The sequence below is a fragment of the Lissotriton helveticus genome, chromosome 3_1 (assembly GCF_964261635.1).
Source record: "Lissotriton helveticus chromosome 3_1, aLisHel1.1, whole genome shotgun sequence".
NCBI lineage: Eukaryota > Metazoa > Chordata > Amphibia > Caudata > Salamandridae > Lissotriton > Lissotriton helveticus.
Genome location: NC_136061.1, coordinates 349,678,835 through 349,692,585, shown reverse-complemented (window position 1 = coordinate 349,692,585; position 13,751 = coordinate 349,678,835).

Sequence of the window (13,751 nt, the reverse complement as noted above, 5' to 3'; positions counted from 1 at the left end):
TGCACTACTGGGTATTTGAGTATTTTGACATTGACATATAAGTACTATTGAGATTGTGTTCAGTATGCATATTAATGAGACTGGTGTTCATGTAGCCTTATTAATTTGACATGTACCTAAGAATGTAATGATTAAACTGACTATGTTTCTAATTTTGTCTTACATTTATAGTACAATCAGATATTAGACAATTATCATACTTCCATGGTAATGTACATGTATTTTTGTACTAATTATAATGAATTTTCATGTACTTATAATTTCATATGAGTCTGCCTTAAACATATAGTGTATTTGTCGTCAGTTATCCACCCGAGTGCCAGACATATTCTTTCAATGTACTATATATGTTTTCTCAATGCACTATTTTCAATTTTTTCAATGTCATGATTGCAGAGAATGAACTGTATATCAACATGGGTTATGTCCAAAATACCGATATGAGTAATTATTGTCACATGTATATTCTCATTTGACTGGTTATAATTGCTGATAATAAGCTGTGCCCAAAATACCGATATGAGTGTGCCATAACCATTGATATATCTGTTGTTTATTATTGTCACACATATGTTTTCATTGGACTGGTTATAATTGTTGACAATAAGCTATACACCAACATGTAAATTTAATCGGAACCCTACGTGGCACAATTTTATATGCCACTAGGTGGAGCTATACACTGGCTAATTGTTAGTGTTATAACATTTACGTTGGACACGATAACTGTCGAGGTTGTCCATCGTTTATGTTTATGTTTATGTATATCGTAAGGTGTATCATGACCAGAGGAATCCTTTATTAGCAAATATTGCTTTGTTCATGATTAAGTGCACACCGGATGGGCTTCGGTATTTAATCCGATACACTTTTCAATTACCGCCGTTTTTCTGTAAATTTGTGGAAACGCTCGCAATAACACATTAAAATATTGGGAAACGTCCCAGGGTGATTAATTTCTCGCCTTGAATGCTTATAAATAGCGTAAGACCATACATACGGTCATTTATGTAATATTTGGCCCGGTCTTGACACCCAATTCAATTACGTCACGTGATAACCCTGAAACCAGTCCTCTGTCTATGTTTAATCGGAAGACGGGGACGGCTACAACTGCACGCGTGAATGTGGTAGCAGTAACAGCGGCGTCCTTGAACACAGCGAGGCTTGGCTGCAGATACGGATCGCTATAACCAAAACAAGGTAATGCCTTGTAATCACCGTGTCGTTTCTTGTACCCGTTAGTTGTTTGGCATAAAAGCTGAATGTTATGACTCTCATGGAATTGATTGAGACGTTACAATTTTGTCTCTCTTTTTAAACAGCTACCTGATTCCATGAGTAGGTGTACAAATGAGTAAGGCATATTGACTACATGCGTCGGATTCATCGTTTTAAGGTACTTTTTAGTAGCTTGTAACATGAATTGTTTTGATGGATTTTAAATCAAAAAACAAAAAATAAAAATGTGTATTCTAAGTGAGACCTCATTGTGTCTCCTCAGTTTCCTGGAATTATGAACAGGAGTTCCTTGGATTAAAGATTATAACACCAAGGTAAAATTAAAAATTAAAAATTAAAAATTAAAAATTATTTAGGGTCTTGTCTGACTTAGGGTGAATTACACACTGACATTATCAAAAAATTATCTGTAGGTAATTATATACCAGGATGCACACATGAAGCACTGTGCCCTCCTGAGATCTGATATTAAGAAGACTATACGGGAAGTTGGAACTATGGACCACCTCCTCTCGTTTTTTCATCCCTAAAGGGTAAGAATATAAGACCCAAGCATGGGTTGTAGTTTTGTAATTAGCCTTATCCACCACCAATAGTAATCCTCAATTTTATCTCCCATAGGGTTATTATTATCCCTTGGTTGCCTTCATTTTGTTTTTCCAGTCCTGATGAAGACTCGCAATCCCCAGGTTCAAACTACCGTTTGGGCATAAGACGAGTCGAAACGTCGACGGTATCCTCATTCAACCCTGGACCAACTATAAAAAGTTTATATAGTGCAAAAAACCTTGAGACATAATTGTCCTGATTAATAAGCTCCAAAAGGGTTTGGCTAGGGTCCTAAATACGGAGAATTGTATGTCCGAGTGTTGTTTGAATAATGTGAATAATTTTTCTGTCTTACTATTTTTGTTTCTCTTTTCTGTTTACTTGATTCACACTCTTGATCACTTCTTTTCTTTGCACAATCCTTTTCTTGGGCAACCTTTGTTGTTTTTATCAATTTGAAATGAAATATTGTGTATAAAATGAACCGTCAATAAACATAAAATGAAAAAATGAGAAATAATTTAATAAATGAAAAGTGATTTCTATAATTGTGGTGGAGGCTAATTTTGTGGTACCAAGTTAATGGAGTACTAAATGAACAGACAGGTTGTGGCTGTTCTTCATGCAGCATACTGTGACTACAATTGATTAAATCAATCAGTACAATTGATAGGTCTAGGACCATTGTTTTTTCTATATTATGGTGTCAAGGAGGACATTAACAAACTTAGCTTTGTCTCTCGGAGGTCTGTAGACTAGGGCGGCCCTCCCCAGTGACGTTTTATTATACATGATGTTAACTATTGTTATTTCAAGCAAAGGGTTGACGAAAGATTCAAGCAGGATAATGGAGCTGGGGGATCTAGCCGCCACAGCTACACCACCGCCTCTCCTACCTTCTCTGTCTTGCCTGATAAGATGATATTCCTGGGGGAAGGCAATAGCCACATCGGGCGAGGCTTGGCTATGTAGCCATGTTTCAGTGAAGAAACAGATGTCAGGTCGCTCAGTGTCTAAAAGGCTCCACACCTCCAGGGCATGCCTGGGGATAGATCTAGTGTTGAGATATAGAGCTGATATCTGAATAGAACCTTTGGTCGCATCTGAGTTCGTAAGAGCAGGGCGATCAAGGCTAGGTAAGGACACAGTGGAGGCAGTGATGTTACTGGACCTATTCTTCTGTATGCATGGTGTAACATGAATATTATGAATTTCCTCCCAATTGCTACCCCTCCCCTAATTTATATGGGGGGCGCAACTGGCTATCATTTTATGGCGATATCATATCCACTAGCGATATAACGATAGAGTTACCTATCTATTGGTTGGCCACAGTATCAAATTAGGTGTATTTCCATTCCGTTTTTACCCCTATTGGCTATCCGCCACGCTGTAACAACCCAATCCAAGATGGCGGCCGCCTAAACCAGGCGCACCATCCTACCTCACGTAGGGGGCGGGGTTTGACGCCGTAACCCGGATCCTTGGCATTGATATGGCAAGCGCCGCCGAGCATTACCATCTATCCGAGCTCGGCGGCAATGGGTAGGTGAACCGACAAGGACACGGGAAGCTTGAGGTAAGGCGGACGCCATTTATACGCTCGATGAGCCCTTTACCCCGCGCCAGCTCCTGCATATTCCCGTCCCCGGGGATGGCTTTGTTAACCAGTTTGACAGCCCCGACCTTACGATATCCACGTCTCCTCCTCCCCTAGCCATATCTGGAGGTTCATCCCCGCTGTCCTAGACCCGCCGAACGCCCATGTGGCATATCTTTCCTGACCTATAGGTGAGTCGGGCGGGTACAAGTAGTGGCATTCCACTTATTGATTAAGCACATGTACACCAATTTTCACCGCACATGATGTGTATGGAGCGTGTACCTTGTATATTATTCTGTCTGCGGTTTTTATAACTTTGCACCTACATTTTGGTTTTAATATGTAGCACTATTCCACATACTTAGTGTTGGTGTGTTGTTTACACTGCACGATGCTACAATATGATAACGTTTGATTGAAGCTAGACGAATTCCACGATTTCTAGCATGGCACACTGTGTGTATTTGTGGCACTGACCATATTGGTTTTCTAGAAAGAACTCAATGCTTTTAACCCTGTAATGTTTTCTTGTTTCCACTCTAGGCATAGGAAAATACCACAGAGGTAACCTACTTTCATAATATTAGTAGTACACACATGACACTAGCATGCTGTTGAATGAACATATTTTCTTTATTTTCTATACTTGATAGGTCCTGATGAATCGCGGGTAGTAGCCCATTGCGAAAAACATGTTGACCAATTCCTCTCCTAATCTCATCTAGGGCCAATTTACCTAATTGGTTGGCACCTAGCGAGTTAGATTCACGTTTTTAACTGTAGTGGGAGACCCCCAGAATAAAGTAGTTTCCGGTACCCCCCCTACATTTTAATCACCCCTAGGCTACTTGCTTTATTACCCACACACCCGCACTTCACCATAAGGCAGTTGGATTTAAAAGATCTCCGCTAAAGAGCCCCACCTAGAGGTGAGCCCGTCGGGGATTGCACCGCCTCCCCGACGAGGAGCAAACGCCAATGATGAAGCATGACACCCATATGGGTGTGTGAGGCAACCACATTCAACAAAATGGATGCCCAAAGGTGTAATATCTACACCCTCGGTCACGCCAGATACACATAATTCCCTCACTAAGGAACGTTTCAGCAACCCCCATTTGTTTACCTATGCTTGTCTAGGGCACCAGCTGATACTGGACCTTCCACTTTTTTAGTGGTAAAGAGTGCCTTCTTGATCTATTTGATCACCCTCCCTCCTTTGAATATTACTGTTGCACGGCTCACCCCGTGGGAGTATCCTAACGGTGGGTAAGACTTGTTCTATCCCCCTCCCTTGTGACTCCTCCATCACTCTGGTCAGTCACACCCCACTTCCCCCATTGGGCAGTGGGATTATCATCTTTCTTAATCTCATCTTTACCTTTTCCTCTGTCCTCCTAGTGAGGACTACCCTTGTTCAGGAACACGACCTCACTGACCTCCACAAGATGGATGGCCAGGGGCTTAGTTTCGGCGAGGAAGATGCAGCAGCCATTATGAGGACTCCATCACTTCTCGGCATAGATATAGATCCAGCTACAGGGAGCAATACAGTGGAATGGCAAACTTTATCTGATCTCAAACGAGAATGGATTCGAATTACCATACATGGAGCAATGATGGCTGAATATTTTAAAGCCAAAATTGCACCAAACGGCCTAATTGTTAAAAACTTTCCCAGGATCTTCTGGGAAGATGGACAATTTAAAATCGAATGGTCGCAGATATCGTGGAAGTGCACCCATGATCTGCTCATCCTCATTGTTAACACCGCTAAAAGGTTAGCAGACGAACTCTTGACCCGCATTCAAGCGGCAGAAGCTGGTTTAAAAACAGCGGTCCAAAATCCAGGTTTCAAAACTAAACTGGCGGAACTCAATAAGGAAATGTCTGACCACAGAGAATATCTCATGAACCAGAAAGTTACCAAACTTCAAAAAGATATCAAAAGGTTTTCAAAAGAAAAAGTTTATCCATATTTAAAGGAAGATTATGTCCCCCCGGGTACCAACTACAACTCGGACTCGAGTGCTACTTCTTCCAGAAGGGGATCCAACAGTGGATCCGAGGATAGCGGGGACTTTGGACCCCCCCAGATGCAACAAAAAGGGAAAAGAGGCAGGGGACGTGGACAACAGGTTTACCATAACGTCCCACCCCAGGGGCCTCCCCTTGGACCTCCTTTCTGGCAATATCCACAATTCCCCAATTTCCAACCACCCTTTGCACCGCAATACCCACCCTACTATGCCCCTCAAGGTTCCGCACGCCCCCCTTTTTTAGGCAGAGGCCGGGGCAGAGGGCGAGGGCGAAAGCGAAAGCGAGGCAACGCTCCAGAGAAAACAGTACAGTGGGAGGATACACGCCCCCAGGGAATGGACACGAGGACCACGAACCGGTCGGGACAAAGATGAGTCTGGTGGTGAACTTATCAGACCGACTATTGACAGAGAGAGAGGAGCTGGTTTTACAAAAGGGTTTGGGTTTTGTACCAACCCCAAAAACTGACCTCTTCCAACAAACTCGCGAAATCCAAGCTTTTTTCCGGAAAATCAGATTGAAAGCCTTTTTTGAGGGGAGGCCTAGTGATCCAGTGGGAGATTCAGGCCTCCATAACCCTTCAACTTTCACACCCCACAATGGGATGATTCCGAATGAAGTACTTACCTATGAACAGGCTGTACTTAAAGACATCAAAACACTAGACCAGCAAGGAAAGCATTGCAATATCTCACGAAATGAGATGGATACTCTCAGGTCACTGGCTGATGATCCCCTTGTCACCATTAAACAGGCAGACAAGGGTGGGGCCCCAGTTCTCATGAACACGGTGGACTATGACCGAGAATGCACAAGGCAACTTAATGATAGACGATACTACACACCTATCCCTTGCGACCCGACAGCACGCCTGCAGACCACAATTACAGGGCTGGTGGACAGTGCAGAATGTGAACAGTGGATCACTAAGAAAGAGGCGGACTTCCTGATGAAAAAAGATCCCATGGTCCCCTATTTTTACACTCTACCCAAGATCCATAAAGAATCTAGACCGGTACCTGGGCGACCAATCGTCTCGGGGATTGATTCCATCCTGGAACCACTTTCACAATTTTGTGATCATTTCCTACAAACCCTAGTCAGACGCATTCCTTCCTTCATCCAAGACACGTCAGATGTCTTACGCTTACTGGACACTTTCCATGATACCGAGCAGATTAATCTCTTAATTACTCTCGATGTAGAGGCCTTGTATACTAATATTCCCCAGAGGGCCACACTAGAAGTAATAGAGGATAGGCTTGGGCTTGAAACCTGGAGTTCAGTCACCCCACCTGCTTTTGTTATGGAGTGTGCCACTCTAGCATTAATGGAGAATTACTTTGAGTTTAAGGGGCAGTTTTACCACCAAACCCAAGGTACATCAATGGGCAGTACCTTTGCTCCTTCGGTGGCTTGTCTATATATGGCAGAATTCGAAGACAGACATATACATCATCAGTCCAATCCCTTCCTTGATAACATCAGGTTGTGGAGGCGCTATATAGATGATATTCTGATCTTGTGGACTGGCCCACCTTCCTCACATGAGGCGTTCTTTACTTGGGTCAACACTCTTAACCCCTACCTTCACTTTACGATGTCTGCATCATCTACAGAAATTGCTTGCCTTGATTTGACCATAAGACTGAAAAAGGGGGCACTCAGTACCACCATGTACAGAAAGCCCACCGACCGGAATAGCCTGCTCCACTACACGAGCCACCACCCGAAAGCCTTACGTTCTAACCTCCCCTTTGGACAATTTCTCCGGATTCAGCGAAATTTTAGCAATCTACCGGATTACAAAAAAGAATCATCGATCCTGTCTAGGAATTTACTGAACAGAGGTTACCCCAAAAAAGAGGTCTTTAGGGCACAAAAACGAGCCAGAAACAATCATCGAGAGGCTTTGCTTGAACAACGGGAGGTGACACCTATCGAAGACCAGCCTTTAACCTGTGTCACAACCTTCACCCCCGTGTCTAACCAAATCAAAAGTGTGATCAAACGACACTGGGACATTTTGAATACAGGCAACCTGAGCCTTGCAACACCGAGATTTGCATTCAAAAGATCCCAGAATGTCAAAAATATTTTGATCAGTACTAGACCAAGAGTACCAAAGAAGGGTGGTCAACAGACGTTGTGGAACCTACCTCCGGTCAAGGGTCATTATCCATGTGGGTCCTGTGGAGTGTGTGCCTACACATCCATACACAAAACGATACAACTGACTGACACCTTCAATTGGGAAATCAGGGGACACACAAATTGCAACACCTCCAACTGTATCTACATGTTAACATGCCCATGCGGACTGCAGTACATTGGCATGACAACACGTCCAATTAAAACACGAATTATTGAACATCGCAGTAACTTCCGCTGTAAGAACACACATACCAAGATGTGTAAGCACTATGTTGAATCTAATCACACTGCAGATTCACTTAAATGGCTTGTGTTAGAATCCAGCCCCAACTGCCCAAAACAAGCCTTGTTCAGGAAAGAACAAAGGTGGGTCCACCGACTGTCTTCTGACAATAGAGGTTTGAACGAGGGCATTCCGTGGCACTCTCTGTGACATAACCTACTGCTATGACTCAATTGAATATATTACATACTGTTATTGAACATAAGGATTTTCCATTTACTTCCTACATCCAATATATTCATATTCGTAGACCATTTATTGCTACCCTGGTTTAATAACCTATATATTGTCCTAGTCACAACTGATACGACAGTCGACTCCCTTATACTTGACCACAGTTAGCTTAGATGTCTCCATCCAACCTGCACTAAGCTCACTTGCCACACCATTCCATTATGGCCTCCACATAATCCTCACGCACCACCTGACCTTTCCTCCCAATTGCTACCCCTCCCCTAATTTATATGGGGGGCGCAACTGGCTATCATTTTATGGCGATATCATATCCACTAGCGATATAACGATAGAGTTACCTATCTATTGGTTGGCCACAGTATCAAATTAGGTGTATTTCCATTCCGTTTTTACCCCTATTGGCTATCCGCCACGCTGTAACAACCCATTCCAAGATGGCGGCCGCCTAAACCAGGCGCACCATCCTACCTCACGTAGGGGGCGGGGTTTGACGCCGTAACCCAGCTCCTTGGCATTGATATGGCAAGCGCCGCCGAGCATTACCATCTATCCGAGCTCGGCGGCGATGGGTAGGTGAACCGACAAGGACACGGGAAGCTTGAGGTAAGGCGGACGCCATTTATACGCCCGATGAGCCCTTTACCCCGCGCCAGCTCCTGCATATTCCCGTCCCCGGGGATGGCTTTGTTAACCAGTTTGACAGCCCCGACCTTACGATATCCACGTCTCCTCCTCCCCTAGCCATATCTGGAGGTTCATCCCCGCTGTCCTAGACCCGCCGAACGCCCATGTGGCATATCTTTCCTGACCTATAGGTGAGTCGGGCGGGTACAAGTAGTGGCATTCCACTTATTGATTAAGCACATGTACACCAATTTTCACCGCACATGATGTGTATGGAGCGTGTACCTTGTATATTATTCTGTCTGCTGTTTTTATAACTTTGCACCTACATTTTGGTTTTAATATGTAGCACCATTCCACATACTTAGTGTTGGTGTGTTGTTTACACTGCACGATGCAACAATATGATCACGTTTGATTGAAGCTAGACGAATTCCACGATTTCTAGCATGGCACACTGTGTGTATTTGTGGCACTGACCATATTGGTTTTCTAGAAAGAACTCAATGCTTTTAACCCTGTAACGTTTTCTTGTTTCCACTCTAGGCATAGGAAAATACCACAGAGGTAACCTACTTCCATAATATTGGTAGTACACACATGACACTAGCATGCTGTTGATTGAACATATTTTCTTTATTTTCTATACTTGATAGGTCCTGATGAATCGCGGGTAGTAGCCCATTGCGAGAAACATGTTGACCAATTCCTCTCCTAATCTCATCTAGGGCCAATTTACCTAATTGGTTGGCACCTAGCGAGTTAGATTCGCATTTTTAACTGTAGTAGGAGACCCCCAGAATAAAGTAGTTTCCGGTACCCCCCCTACATTTTAATCACCCCTAGGCTACTTGCTTTATTACCCACACACCCGCACTTCACCATAAGGCAGTTGGATTTAAAAGATCTCCGCTAAAGAGCCCCTCCTAGAGGTGAGCCCGTCGGGGATTGCACCGCCTCCCCGACGAGGAGCAAACGCCAATGATGAAGCATGACACCAATATGGGTGTGTGAGGCAACCACATCCAACAAAATGGATGCCCAAAGGTGTCATATCTACACCCTCGGTCACGCCAGATACACACAATTCCCTCACTAAGGAACGTTTCAGCAACCCCCATTTGTTTACCTATGCTTGTCTAGGGCACCAGCTGATACTGGACCTTCCACTTTTTTAGTGGTAAAGAGTGCCTTCTTGATCTATTTGATCACCCTCCCTCCTTTGAATATTATTATGGAAGTTAGGCAGGTATTTAGGATTGAGAGCGATTAATTCCTCCCGAGAGTAGCAAAGCATGATGGCTGGTAATAGAAGGCTTACCGCACAAGCAGCTGAGGAATTAGGCAGGGGTCAAGGCGTCAGGCGGCGTCCTGGCACGGACGGGCGCAGACCGGCTTGCCTTTGGCGCGCCTCTAGAGGGGAATATGTAGGACGGGGGCAGCTCTGATGACGCTGCTTTGTGTTCCGTTGCTTAGTGTCCCTCCGCAACAACCGGCACAAGCCGTGGCGGACCGGGGACGAGCAGGAGGAGCACGGAAGGGGTAAAAGTAGTTGCGGTAGTATTCACGGCAATTACAAAGATAAAACCAGTATTTTAAAATATACAAGCATGTCGCCTAAGAATGACGCAGAGTGCGAACAGAAACAAAGCCCCAAAGTAAAGATAAGTATTTACAGTCTTAATTCACTGCAAAACTGGTAATGTATTCACCAATGCTTCTTCAGAAAGACATGAAAAGGCGCCCTAGTTGCAAACCATAAATGCATGTGAGCAGTCTTGGAGCCTATAATTAGTCAACTGTTCCAGGGCTGAATCCATCCTACAATAGCAATGCATGCTGGTCACTGTGTCCATGTCATGTATTTAAACAAAATATCAGTGCATGATATATAGTGTGCCAGTAGTGGGAGCACAAATAGCAGGAAAGGCAGAATAATGTCCAAAAATCTATCTAGAAATAGAGAAACAAAGCAAATTAGAAGCACAACTGTGTGAAACACGGATAATTAAGCCCAACACACTATCAGATGTATAATAACAATAAAAATGAATTTCCACAAATAGAATACAGAAAGGAGTGATGTGGGGTACTTAGCTTGGGTCTGAACTAACCCTGGGCGTAGGACTACGCTGTGTTTGCGTAGTTTGCGCAACTACGCGCTACGCGAATTGCACGTAGCACAGTGCAAAAATGCTTAGCAGGCATTTTTTGCTTGCTCGTGGTCCTCAACGTCAAGTTGGCGACTGCGAGCAAGCAAAATAACATCCCGGTGAGACTTTTTTCTTGTACGCGATCAGCAACATCAAGTTGCCGACCGCGAGCGCTGAAAATAAACCTCCTGGCGAGATTCTCAATGCGGGGAGGTCCGGTTTCTCATTGCGAGTGGTCGCGTATGCTCGCGACCGCTCGCGATGAGAAACTACCAGTCCGCGTTGAGAAAGCTGCCGCTTGAGTACAAATCCACTCGAGCGGCAGAAAATGACCGCTTGCACTGTGCAAGATGCGGTTTGCAATGATTGCACAGAGCGAACAAGCATCCGGCACTGTGCAACAGCATTTTGCACAGTGCACTTCGCAGTTCGCGTAGTTGTGCGTATCTTGCGTAATGCAAGTGCACTTCGCGTAACTACGCGTAGCGCTACTATGCAAACTACGCCCAGGGTTAGTCTGAACAGCAAGAAAAGAGGCTGTTATTCCTGCTGACTACTTTATATAGACCAAGGGCCTAATTACTCGTGGTGGTGGTCCGCCCACAGTATTTCGATTCAGGCGGTGGTTGTGTGGACAGGGGAAATAATATGCTGGTGGTGCCGATGATGCCACTGCAGAGCATATTACGACTTGTCACTCCACCACACTTTTCATAGCTGGGAGCCCGCCATTAAAAGGGTGGTAGAGAAGCAGGTAAGGGGTCCCTGACAGGGCCCCCGGACACTACTGAACATGGGGTTGAGTGTGGGGGGGGGCACAAGTTGGGGCCCGCTAATTGCGCCTTCGTTCCTGCACTGTGTGTGGCATGCACGAAATGGTGCATGCCACACTGTGCAAGAATGTGCAGAAGGCACTCTCTCGGCGGCAGTCTGCATATTAGGCTCTCCTATGAGCCTAACATACCACAGCCGCACCTCCTGCCCGCCCTCCCAGTATTCAACTCAGAATCTGGCAGTCGGGTGCATCATGGCCTTGGCCGTCTTCCAGTGGGCACAGCGGTATCAGTCCTACAGGAGGTCCGCCAAAGTCGTAATGAGGTCCCAAGCTCATGGCTGATTGATATTTTCACTTCCCCTCAGCCTGTAGTTTGTGACCCAGGGTTTGCTGAGAAGTATAGTGTTTGTGAATTGTTGCTGGTAAAATAAAAGCAGGAAATTAAGGAATATATGAGCTGCCAGTCTTGTAATAAAATTACTGGTAATTGGCTCAAAATACTGACAAAGAATGTCATAGGAAGCAAATGAGTTTCTTTCTGATTGGCGGAAACATACTGTAGGTACAGGTTCTGCAACAACCATAGAGATTACTATGCTATGTTCGTGGAAAGTACACTGGACATAAAACTGGATGTTAGGCTTTCAGGCTGCTTAGTTCTTTCCTCGTGGCTATAATGATGCTCTTCAGGCCAGAAGATGCAAAGGGACTTGAGGACTCACTAATGACACACTGCTGGCTGAAGTTTGGAGAACATTTCAGGCAGTGCTTGATATTTGTAAAGAGTAGAGTAACCAGTTCAGTGAAGTAAAGGGATGAAGGTTTCGTGCCATTAACGAGAAATTGTTCACAGGTGATTCCAGGAGCTACATTATACATTTAGTTTGCCGATAAGAGCAAACACATGGCTGAACATAATCTGCTGCTAAAAGCTCACCCGTGTGGATAAGGGATTCATGGTTCCAAATAGGAGTAATACGCGCAATAAAAATGCTTCAATACAATACACTATCTCACAAGCAAAAAATGTAGGGTCCTATTTACAAGCCCCTTGTACTGCTGATGCATCACTTTTTGTGACATCCCGGTGGCGCATTTTGCTGCCCCATATTTTGCCTTTTTGTGTACTTGTGAATGCGTCACCGTTTCACACAGCACTTTGTGTGAAAGGGTCGTTCCATGGGTGTTGCTGTGGGTGTTTCCACGCAACAGCCATGGAACCTGGACACCTGCAAATGTGTGTGAATGCTACGCCTCCCCAGGGGAAATATATTACTCATCATTTTTTCCTCTTTCTATGCATGCTGCATTCTGCAGCACACATAGAACAAGGAAATCACCTCTTGTGATTGTTTATGTGCAGGAAGGGACACTTTCACGGACATAAACAATCATCCCTGTGACGCAGGCATCCTTGCAGCATGCGTCGAAGCATGGCAGCTAATTGTGCGCCAGCACAGGGGAGAGCAAAGGGATCCGTTATATCCTTGTAGATATGACACAACCCTGCGCTTCGAATTAACGCAGCGAGGTGCAGCCAAATGGCTTGCGGCACCGTGCCGCATTCATTCTTTGTAAATAAGGCCCGTATTTTCTACAGTTTCACATCCTCATATTGCATGCTATCTGAAAAGGCCTCCTCCAACTTTATTCCTAAAAACCTGCATGAAAAATCACCCGTCTATCGAACGACCTTCTCCTTAAGTCCCTTGCACTGCTCCTCTCTCTGATTATAGTTTGCTTTGTTGCATTACAGTCTGTCCTATTTTCTATTTTTGTATTTCGGCAAATTGCCCACTCTACATTTCATATATCACAACGTCCCCTTCTTTGAAACCATATTTCTACAATCTATCAATACTTATAGCCTGATTTAGATCTTGGTGGGACTCCCGTCGTCCCTCCGCGGTTGAGTATACAAGTATTCCGCCAAGCTGACGGTATCCAACTCACCCTCTTTAGATGTGTGCTGGCTGAACGGTCATCTGCATCGACAGACTGTTTCCCATTGCATAACTAGCGCACCATCTTCTAGGCGGAGGACTACTCTGCTGGCTAACAATATTCCTTTGCCGTCAGGTCAGCGGGTTTGCACCGATCCTATTTAGATGTTCCTGTTCTGTAATGAGACTC